Below are 10543 nucleotides of genomic sequence, written 5' to 3'. Positions count from 1 at the left end.
ACCGGGTCTGCGCGAACGCAGTCCCGACTACCAAAAATTATGCACCCGAGTTACCCACATTAGGGGTAATCGCAGGGGTCAGCCCAACCGAAGTGCAATGGAAGAGCCTCGTCCTGGAGGAACCGCCTTCATGATCACGGTATCCCCTGTGCCAGGTAAGTATGCCTTGGGCCGGAAAAACTCGCTACTTTATCTCGTACTGTGCGCATCATACGAAGCGAGCGCTTATCATTGTTCACATTTCCTGTGATCTGTCCCACCATACAGGCTACCTGTAGCGGAAGAGAACGAAATTGACCATCCCATGATATTGATCTATTGCATACTCGAACATGCAGTCTGCCTACATTTGACAGGTACAGTATTCTGGGAGTGCCAACTTCAGTCTAATTGGACCAACGAACTCAGAATGCCGGCGGTAGATGTCACTCACATAGTGGATCTTCCGCATGCGCTGTCTGTCCCCTTCCCTGACTCCACCAAGCAGTAAACTAAACACGAGGTTGAATCACAATACCTGTTGTGGCCTCATAACCCGTCGCTTTGCTGATTAATTATAACAAATCCACGTGTAAGAGCAAGAATTGACAACAGCAAATGAAGTAGGTGTTTTAAGATGTCGCAAACTCGAGAAGCAAGACCACAATATTTTGCAAATACAAATCTGCAGAATACATGGGACATATAAAACTACCAGCATATACAACTAATAGTGTCATGTGAGGTATGTGAACAAATGTGGATCCGTATTATTTCGATATTTAGCATCCTTTATGCATAGCGTAAGTGAATAACATATAAGTTCATGCCTCAGCTCGGTGATATTTCTCTTAACCGTGTCTCTTATGTTAACTAATGTTAAAACAATCGCTCCTTTGCAAATGTAAATAATTTCGAGTCAAAAATTCCTGTTACCAACGTGAGAGGTTAACATGTCATAGTTTTTCAGAAACAAAACTGAAGGAGTGTATTCTACATTGGTAATGTCAATTCACAAAGATAACCGCTTCAGAAATTTTCATATACTGAAAAGTTAAAATAACTTATTGCCGATTTATTTCTATATTAACATTCAAGAGGTGTAAAAGGTTATTGTTGTTTTGTTTGTTTACCAAAGCTTTTTTTGCTGCAGTAATAAACTCGTTTTCTGCTGGTGTCTTTGTGATATTTGGTCCCATATTTCTAGCAACCTGCTCATGATAGATTTGTGTTACACATTAGGGCTAACATACAACACTTTCCTTGCTAAAAAACATCTGTGAGGCAGAACGTTTGAAATACAACTTCTCAGAGTTAGACAATCTGCAGTAGAGGTGGTGGAAGCAAAAAGGGCACCTGTATACTCATTGGTTTATGTCACCCACCATACTTTCATCTCTAATCCCAGAAATTTCTGTTTCAATCAATTAACTCTTTGGCATTAGGACAGCAGTCTGATGAAATCAATGCACAGTTGATTACTGCTGCATAATGATGTTATGTAATCTACAGTAACTCTTAATTTTAAATTTAATGCTTTGCTATATATAGGCAAACAGTATGTTACTGCTTCAAATAATGCAATACAAGCTAAAATATTGGAATGCATGCAGGGCTGTTGGCAGAAGGATTGTTACGGTACATGCGGGAGCATTTAAATGAAAATTACCAAGAAGAGTTATTTAGTAATTTTTGATTAAATGAGCCTAAAAAATTCAAGATACAATACAAACTAATTTATGATATTTAATGAATCAAAAACTATTGCTTTAAATGCTGCAAGGACTCTGACATACCTGGCTTGTGGGTTATGTCTGCAAGGGACAGAAGTCGAAGTTTGTCAGAAATTTTTATTAACATCACTTAAGTTCATTGTTATGAGAGTGCACAGTAGTCAGGAGAAAGTTGTTCTAAATAAATCTTTCGTGGAAAGAAGAGGTACTCATATTAACAGGCCATCTAAGTTCAGTCATAATGTTTGGGAACTGGTGATAAATCACGTGCTCTGGATACCTCACAAAAAAGTTGTTACTGACAAATTAAATCTAGCTATTAGCATTTTCATTACCCAGATTTAAATGTTAAAACACTTTAAGACACTGTGGATTTTTAAGGGTCAGTCTGGGAAACCTCTTACCATACTGTGAAATACTGCACATACTTCTTCAAACAGTTTACATAGAAATGTCGAGTCTCAAACCGAAACCCTAAAAGTGATGTAGGTGACTATATTGCACGATGTGAAACAAAACTTGCAAGTATTCCTGCTTATAGCTGCAGAGTTGAATATTTACTTTAAATTAATTAAAATAAAACATGTGTTCTTTGTTTGGAAAATGTAGCGTCCTTGATATAGGCAAATTGGACAGATGCCAGCATACCAAACACGGAATGCATCTAAATTATGAAGGAAAAAACTTTGTATGTAAAATGATAAAAGAAATCATTGCGAACAGAGAGAGAGCGAACAGAAAAATTGCATGTACCGGAATGGGACCAGTCTCAGCAAAAGAAAAAGAAGCATCCTCAAAAGCAGCAGAATCGTCAGTGGTGGAACCAACAGCTAAAACAACATATTCAGCAGTAACTATTGCCCGTCCTACACGCAACAGAAAACAAACTCAGCGTTTTTTATGGTGAGTAACACGAGAGATGAGGATTCAAAGTTGCGTGAAGCATCTCTCTCGTGTATTCAATATGAGTTTTCTACACCCCAAGCAATACTATCAACTAATGTACTGAAAAAAGCCACTCCTAGCAAACATCATGCAAATGCAGAGGTGAGAAGAAATCAAACTTTGTCTTTATTCCACCAAAATATATGTAGCCTCAAGAATAAAATAGACCAGTTGCTAATAAATTTAAAAGACGAGTGTGAAAGTGAGCCTGATATACTGTGTTTCTCAGAACATCACGTTATTAATGGGATCCACATGATACAGATTGAGAACTTCAGTTTAGCTACTCATTACTGTAGATCTGTTATGGAAAAAGGTGGTGTTGCAATATTTATAAAAAATAATATAGTGTATAAATCCCTAGATTTAAGCAAATACTGTGAAGAACAACATTTTGAGGTGTGTGGCATTGAGTTAACAGCAGATAGTGCAACTGTTATTGTTCTGGCTGTTTACAGGGCACCTGCTGGAAATCTAAATGTATTTCTAAGACAAGCTGAATCACTTCTGGCCCACCTATGTAGGAAAACTACACTCCTGGAAATGGAAAAAAGGTGGAAATGGCATGGCAAGCCGTTCCACAGGACTACATCCAGCATCTCTACGATCGTCTCCATGGGAGAATAGCAGCCTGCATTGCTGCGAAAGGTGGATATACACTGTACTACTGCCGAAATTGTGCATGCACAGGAATGTGTCAATAAAGTTTCCCCTTCCTGGGACAATGAATTCACAGTGTTCTTATTTCAATTTCCAGGAGTGTATATCTATCATTGTTATGGGTGACTTCAATGTGGAAAATAGAAACAAGACAGATTTTGAACATTTAATGTACTGTTACAATTTAGTACCAGTGGTGGACACTCCAACTAGAGTAACTGCCAGCTCTAGCACTTTAATAGATAATGTATTTGTAGATAAGGATATTTGCAATAATTTAACCATGAAAAATATTATAAATGGGCTCTCTGATCATGAAGGGCAATACCTCACTCTAAACCAAATGAATGTACAAAGAAAAGAAAATTTCATTTGGAAAACATTTAGGATTATAAACAGACACACCACTGAAGCCTTTAATCAGCAATTATGGCTTGTGGACTGGTCTCCTGTATATGCTACAGTTGATGTTAATTCAAAATTTAATATATTTATCAATGAAGTTACAAGCCTTTTTGAAGAAGCATTTCCTAAAAAATCAGTGAGAGAAAACCTGTTCAAATCTGGAAACAAGCCTTGGATTACTAAAGGCATCAAAATCTCTTGTAAAACAAAAAGAGAACTATATGCTGCAGCCAGGAGTTCAAATGATAACAGTAGGATTACACACTATAAAATCTACAATAAAGTTCTGAATAAGACAATTCAGGCAGCAAAGAACATGTGCTTGAAGGCAGAAATTGACAACTCGAGCAATAAAGTAAAAACTATCTGGAAATTTGTAAAGAAGGAAACGGGGAAAAATGCAGTTTGTAGTGAAAATATCCAAATCAAAAGTGAGGGTAATCTTGTTAGCGATCCAAAAACAATTGCAGACACATTCAACTACAATTTTTTAACAGTAACAGAAAAAATAGGTTTACAAGGGTCCACGAAGCAAGCCATGGACATTTTGTTCTTGCAAGATGTCATAAGAAATGCTCTGCAAAACGCTCAACTATCATCTCTTGCTCAGTTCTACATTCTTGCAAAAATCATGGTTAGGGCAAAGTGCACAAGGTGGAAAAGAATGTCTGTATTTTGAAAATTACTCAATTGCTTGTAAATGTGTGAAGATTTGCAAGTGCCACAACTGTGCCTGTGACATCTCCTCTCTCAGGTACAACAATGTCTTTTTATAACAGGTACATACACCCACAGTTCCAGCTAGGCACTTCCAATGAGTATAGCAGAGACACCAATGCACACAAGAGTGAAACACAAATAATAAGATGGTCAGTGGTACACCAACTGTGACTAGATTTTAGGAAAATCAGAAGGCTGGGTAAAATTGACGTCTAAAGCTATTGGATGAAGTGAGATGATGTTTTAACATCCAGTTGACAGTGAGGTCATTAGAGATAGGGCACAGGCTCTGACTGATTCAAGGATGGGGATATCAGCCATGCCCTTTCTGAGGAAACATCCTGGCATTTTTCTGGAGTTATTTAGGAAAATTGCAGAAAATCTGAATCAAGATGCCCAGATGCCGATTTGAATCATCATCCTCCTTAGTGTGAGTCCAGTGTGTTAACCACTGCGCCATCTCATTCGGTCTAAAACTGTTGAGTGGGGCTGACTGCCAATACTAAATGTGAAGAGCTTAACAGTTAATTGTAAAACTCAAACTGTTGTGTGTTTTTTTGAAGTGTTTACAAGTATGTTATCAAAACATCTAGCCTAATGGATGACTATTCAAAGTGTTTGTTGTAATGTAAGACAACAAGTAGTTCAGAATGGTACACATATTACATACATTTAAGAGCCAAGTTATCAAAAGTTAAGTGGGAAAATTTTAGTGAGTATGAGAACATTGACAGTGCCTTTGATATGTTTATTGATCCTCTCACAAACGTACCTAATACCCACAGGCAGCTGAAAGGGTCGAAACTGATTATACATTAAGCAAAGAGAATACACTACACACCTTATCTGAAAATACTCAGATACACAATGACAAAAGCTGGTGATCCTGTAATGATGCAGAAATATAGAGCAATAAAAAAATATACAGGACAAAAATGCAAGTATCAAAGAGGAGAGCCAATGATATATCTACTGAAAAGTCTCACAACTAATGCAGAGCAGCCTGGAAGGTAGTAAACTCCAAAGCAGGGAAACACAGAACCACACAAGTAGCTCCATTCTCACCTGAGGTACAAAATAACTTAATCAACTATGCAAGTAATGGAAAATCTGCTACCTCAAGAACATATGACAATAATTCTAAAGGTACTTCAGACAACATAGGCTTACCTTATTTGAGACACACTAGTTTCATGAAATTATAATGAAATCCAGACCTTTAGCTGCTTACAGACATTAATAAATATCAGTGACAACAGCTGAAAATGTGTGCCCCGACCGGGACTCGAACCCAGTATCTCCTACTTAATTGACTGACAATGTATCCATCTGAGCCACCGAGGAAACAGAAGATAGTGCAACTGCAGGGACTTATCTCTACCACACTCCTCGTGAGACCCACATTCCCAACTTAATGTCCACACACCATATTTGTAGTGCCCCTGCCCACTATACTCAATACCCACGGCAGTCAATCTACAGTTTCCTGCAAGAGTTCGGGCAATGTGAGTGCATCCGCAGTGTAGCTGCAAGAGTTCGGGCAATGTGAGTGCATCCGCAGTGTAGATCACTGGCCGGTAAGCCTTATCTATACGAAGGTGGTATCTGTTCTTTGGGTCATGTCCGAAAGAACAGATACCATCTTCATACACTAGTTTCAGGTTGGCTCAGATTAGTTGCCAGATTGTACACCACATTTTATCCAGATTACGGAGTTGGAATTCGTCAGTGTCCTAGCCCACAGCCCTGATAAAGCCCCAGGAGCAGACCACATCCTAAACCAAATGCCCAATTAACTGTCTGTGGACTGTCTGCTGTGGACTGTCTGCACCGTATCCTTTCCATTTTTAACTGCATCTGGAGCTAGGGCCTGTTCCAGTGGCAATGGCGGGAAAACGTCATTGTCCCAGTACTGAAACCGGGTAAGCAAACTCCAGACATGGACAGTTATCCTTGAGTCTCAAAGTCTTCAGGCTCTGTCCCAGAATGGTTTACGTAAAGGCCGTTCCACTACTGACAATCTGATTTACCTGGAGTCTGCCATCCGATCAGCTTTTGCCCATCGTCAGCAACTTGTAGCCGTCTTCTTTCACCTAAAAAAGTTTGCGACACCACATCCACGCACAAATGGGGTCTCCAAGAGTCCGCTCCCGATTTTTATCAAGGAATTCTTGCCGCCTCGTATTTTCCGGTTGAAATTAGTGCCTCCCACAGTTCTCCCCATATCCAAGACACTGGTATCTTGCAGAGCTCTGTACTGAGTGTCCCTCTTTCTAGCAGCCACCAATGGTCTAGCAGCAGTTGTGGAGTCCTCACTATCACCCTTCTTGTATGCTGATGACTTTTGCCTCTACTATTGCTCTTTTAGTAAGGCGTCGCCGAACATTAGCTCCAAGGCGTCATACGAAAGGCACAGGCACAGGCATGGGCCCTCACCCATGGCTTTCGGTTTTCAGCTGCCAAGACTCGTGTCATGTGCTTATGTCAACGCCATACCATTCACCCACAATCGAAACTTTACCTTGACGACCAACTACTCAATGTGGTGGACACTTATCCACTTATCGCATTTTAGAACTGGTCTTCGATGCTCTAAGCACTATGGGACTTAGCATCTGAGGTCATCAGACTTTGAACTACTTAAACCTAACTAAACTAAGGACATCATACACATCCATGTCCGAGGCAGGATTCGAACCTGCGATCGTAGCAGCAGCACGGTTCTGGACTGAAGCGCCTAGAACGGCTCGGCCAAAGCAGCAGGCGATTACGATTGTAATCCACGTCTGGTCCCTCCTTTCTGAACACAAGTTGTTTCGTCTACCACCTCTCCTCTGCATGGTGCATCCTTCAGCAACAGCCTCGTCTTTACCTCTTACAAGGTCCAAAAGTCTTGGTTCATCTTGAGGCCCTCCGCCACCAATTTTTGTCCGTCCTTGGCGCATCCCAGGGTTCAGAAGTAGTCTATACTGTTGGCTCGATGGTCATTTAGGATTTGCTTATTCTCACACTGCACATATTGAACTGCGCTCCCTACCAGATCACTGCAGTGTTTTACAGCCGAGTTGATAGCCATCTCTCATGCTTTTGAGTATATCAAATCCTGCACTGGTGAGTGAATAGTTGCTGGTGGGAGACTCAGGACCAGACACTCTGACTCATAAGCTATGGTGAGATTATCAAGCAGCACACGCTAACTACGAAGAAAATCAAGTGTTTTTTGGTTTGTTGCTTCTATACTTGATTAGGTTCCGTGATTTAACAGCTGGTGTTGGGTTGAGAGGTCATCTATGACTAAACAGACTTTGTCATTTTCATGCGGATTTCATACGTCTGTCTGCCATCATGGGGTAATCACTGCACACTGGTCCGCAGTTATGTATTTTCGAGAGTGATCTATTGACGTAAATATCACTCCCGTCCCAGGGAGTATCACTAAGTAATTAAGTGTATGATTGTACAAATTGATTTATAATTTGAGAATGGAAAATATAAAACAGATTCAAAGTTTTTAAAAACAATAATGAATCACAATTATAGTGGAATGGTATGGCTCTGCAGAGATGATAGCTGATTTTTTTTTTATTTTGAGAAAAAATTTGCTTATTTCCCAAATTGATTGTTGTCTGCGAGAACTTTCCAATTTTTGGAAATCTCGGAAGGAGGAGATGTGCAATATTTCTTGGCTTTACGGCCATCATATTCGGCTACAAAAACCTCTTCTTAGAGCAGCTGAGAAAGCAGCAGTGGCAAAATGACGTAATGTGGTGTGAGGTACCGATGACAGGTGGTTTGTTCAGTGCGGGTATTGTGAGAAAAATCGCCTACACTGAGATGCTTCTCCACGATTGGCTGCTGAGTTAGGAGGTTCTGCGCCAAAATGATAATCTTCTGTTATTAATATTAGAAGAATTGAACTGTGTATTTACTTGCATTTCATGTTAAAGCATCTCTCAGTAGCAGGCTCTCATTCCATTATTTCAAAAGTGTTAATTACCAGCAGAATAGTAAACAGCTGCTAAACGAAAAGGAAGACGAAGCACTTCGGAGATCTTCGGATCGCGCCTAACTTGAATGGCGGGCGAAATAGTTCGGTTGAAAGATCAGAGCTGGTTCGTCAGTGTCGGAAGACAGATTTGTTGTCTGACTTTGTCGATATTGGTTACGAACTTAATTAGCAGTCTATAGTTACTTGGACACGTACTTAATAGTAATTAAGCAAATACGCAGTTCACTGTTTCGTTTATTTTTTTATGAACGTGTGAAGAGTGCTAATTATTTGTGATTCATGGAGTCTCGTAGTCTGCTAATAAAAAGCGAGTGGCATCCCGTATAAACAAATTAATTCAAAATTTAATTATTTATAGAATATCAGTTTCTCAAGATAACGGATTCACAGCCTACGAGTTGTTTTCTGCACAGGGGACAACAGTTATAAAAGACCGCAAGTTGGTGAACATTAATTAGACCTTATACATTTAACTCAGGGTGGTGGAAGCAAATAGGCACCTCTTGTGTACTTCAGTGTTAGTACAAATGAGAATAGGGACACGTCATCTGTGGTAACAAAGAGCAGGTATGAAGGAGAGAAATTTTCTGGGGAAGGGGTTTCTTATACACACATAGATCTCTCTCTCTCTCTCTCTCTCTCTCTCTCTCTCTCTCTCTCTCTCTCTCTCTCTCTCTCTCTTTCAGCTTGCTGTAATTTTCATAAGCAGATGGAGCAACACTACTTTGACACATCTTCTTGAGTCGGTGGAGAGCAGGCAGCCGTAGAAAGCTGACACATCTTCTTGAGTCGGTGGAGAGCAGGCAGCCGTAGAAAGCCAAGTCTTGAATAGCAGCATACTTGAAAATTCGACACATCCGTGCGATCTCCTGCTTCGTCTTGACACAGAAGATGGTTGAATAATCGAAGCCACATCACTATATCTTTAAATGGTACGTCAGGATCACCCCAGTGAATTCCATGGAAAAAATGTATTAACAATTTTGCCGTCCTCCATATTTTAGCACACTTCACATCCTTGAAAGACCTCGGTGATGCAATGGTTGCTGAGAATGTCTCTACTATACACATATCTTCTGTGAATGCAATACTTTTAAATATGAACTGTCTACGTTCATCATCATAGAAACCATGAAGTAAAGCAATAGGTTAATAAAAAAGTAGTGGCAGCTTACTTGGCTGTTGTGACTACGGAACAGACATTATGATTCAATATTGATCATTTCAGCCGTACATTCATCACAATACATCTTAACTGATTGTGGTCCATCAGTCTCCCATCGGGCATTCGAAAAAATGGTTCAAATGGCTCTAAGCACTATGGGACCTAACATCTGAGGTCATCAGTCCCCTAGACTTAGAACTACTTAAACCTAACGACATCACACACATCCATGCCCAAGGCAGGATTCGAACCTGCGACCGGAGCAGCTGCACAGTTCCGGACTGAAGTGCCTAGAACCACTCGGCCACAACGGCCAGCGAGCATTCGTGTCATAGTGGTTAAAGTAGGGCTCCTACTTCAAAATGAGTGGTTCCCTCTTAAACACGTCAGATAGCAAATTGAATCTGCACGATACGCCACACAGTAATGGTTTAAGTTGTGTGGGTAACATGTATTAATCAAGATCGTTCAAGATGTGACTACTCGTAAACAGTTTTATGTAAACATCCCAGAGCACATTATGCACATTTCTTTGTTTCACCCACTTAAACATGTTGTAAGCAGTACCATTCTCTTTCTCAGTGAATGCGTAGTCCTCAAAGCTAATTTTCGTAACATACTGAGGAAGTAAGAGCTCTAGAATATTTTTTCTGATGTGTGGGCACTGCTGTGTTCTTGAATAAAGCAGAATCGTGCAGTCACTATTTTCTTTTGATAGCTTTGAAATAGCGATAACTAAAGCATGAATCTCAATATTCATGACCACATTTTGCACAATACACTCACTACCACTTCTCAAATTTCACTGCTAGATTTACGACACTACTACTGTTCCTCCTAGCCTGCAAAAACAGCACCTTATTCACAGACATCATGCACACTTCATGTTGAATAAGTGAATGACGATGGAGTCAGAGTGGTTCTCCA

General features: G+C 40.1%; 1 non-coding gene across 1 annotated transcript; it reads right to left on the bottom strand.

Moving 5' to 3' along the window:
* LOC126106997 (U1 spliceosomal RNA) lies at window positions 1-163 on the bottom strand. Its single transcript, XR_007523430.1, has one exon. It is a non-coding gene; the product is annotated as a U1 spliceosomal RNA (small nuclear RNA).
* Window positions 164-10543: the final 10380 nt, after the last annotated feature.

The sequence above is a fragment of the Schistocerca cancellata genome, chromosome 10 (assembly GCF_023864275.1).
Source record: "Schistocerca cancellata isolate TAMUIC-IGC-003103 chromosome 10, iqSchCanc2.1, whole genome shotgun sequence".
NCBI lineage: Eukaryota > Metazoa > Arthropoda > Insecta > Orthoptera > Acrididae > Schistocerca > Schistocerca cancellata.
Note: the sequence above shows the minus strand (reverse complement) of the source record. Positions and strands in the feature narration are given on the sequence as shown.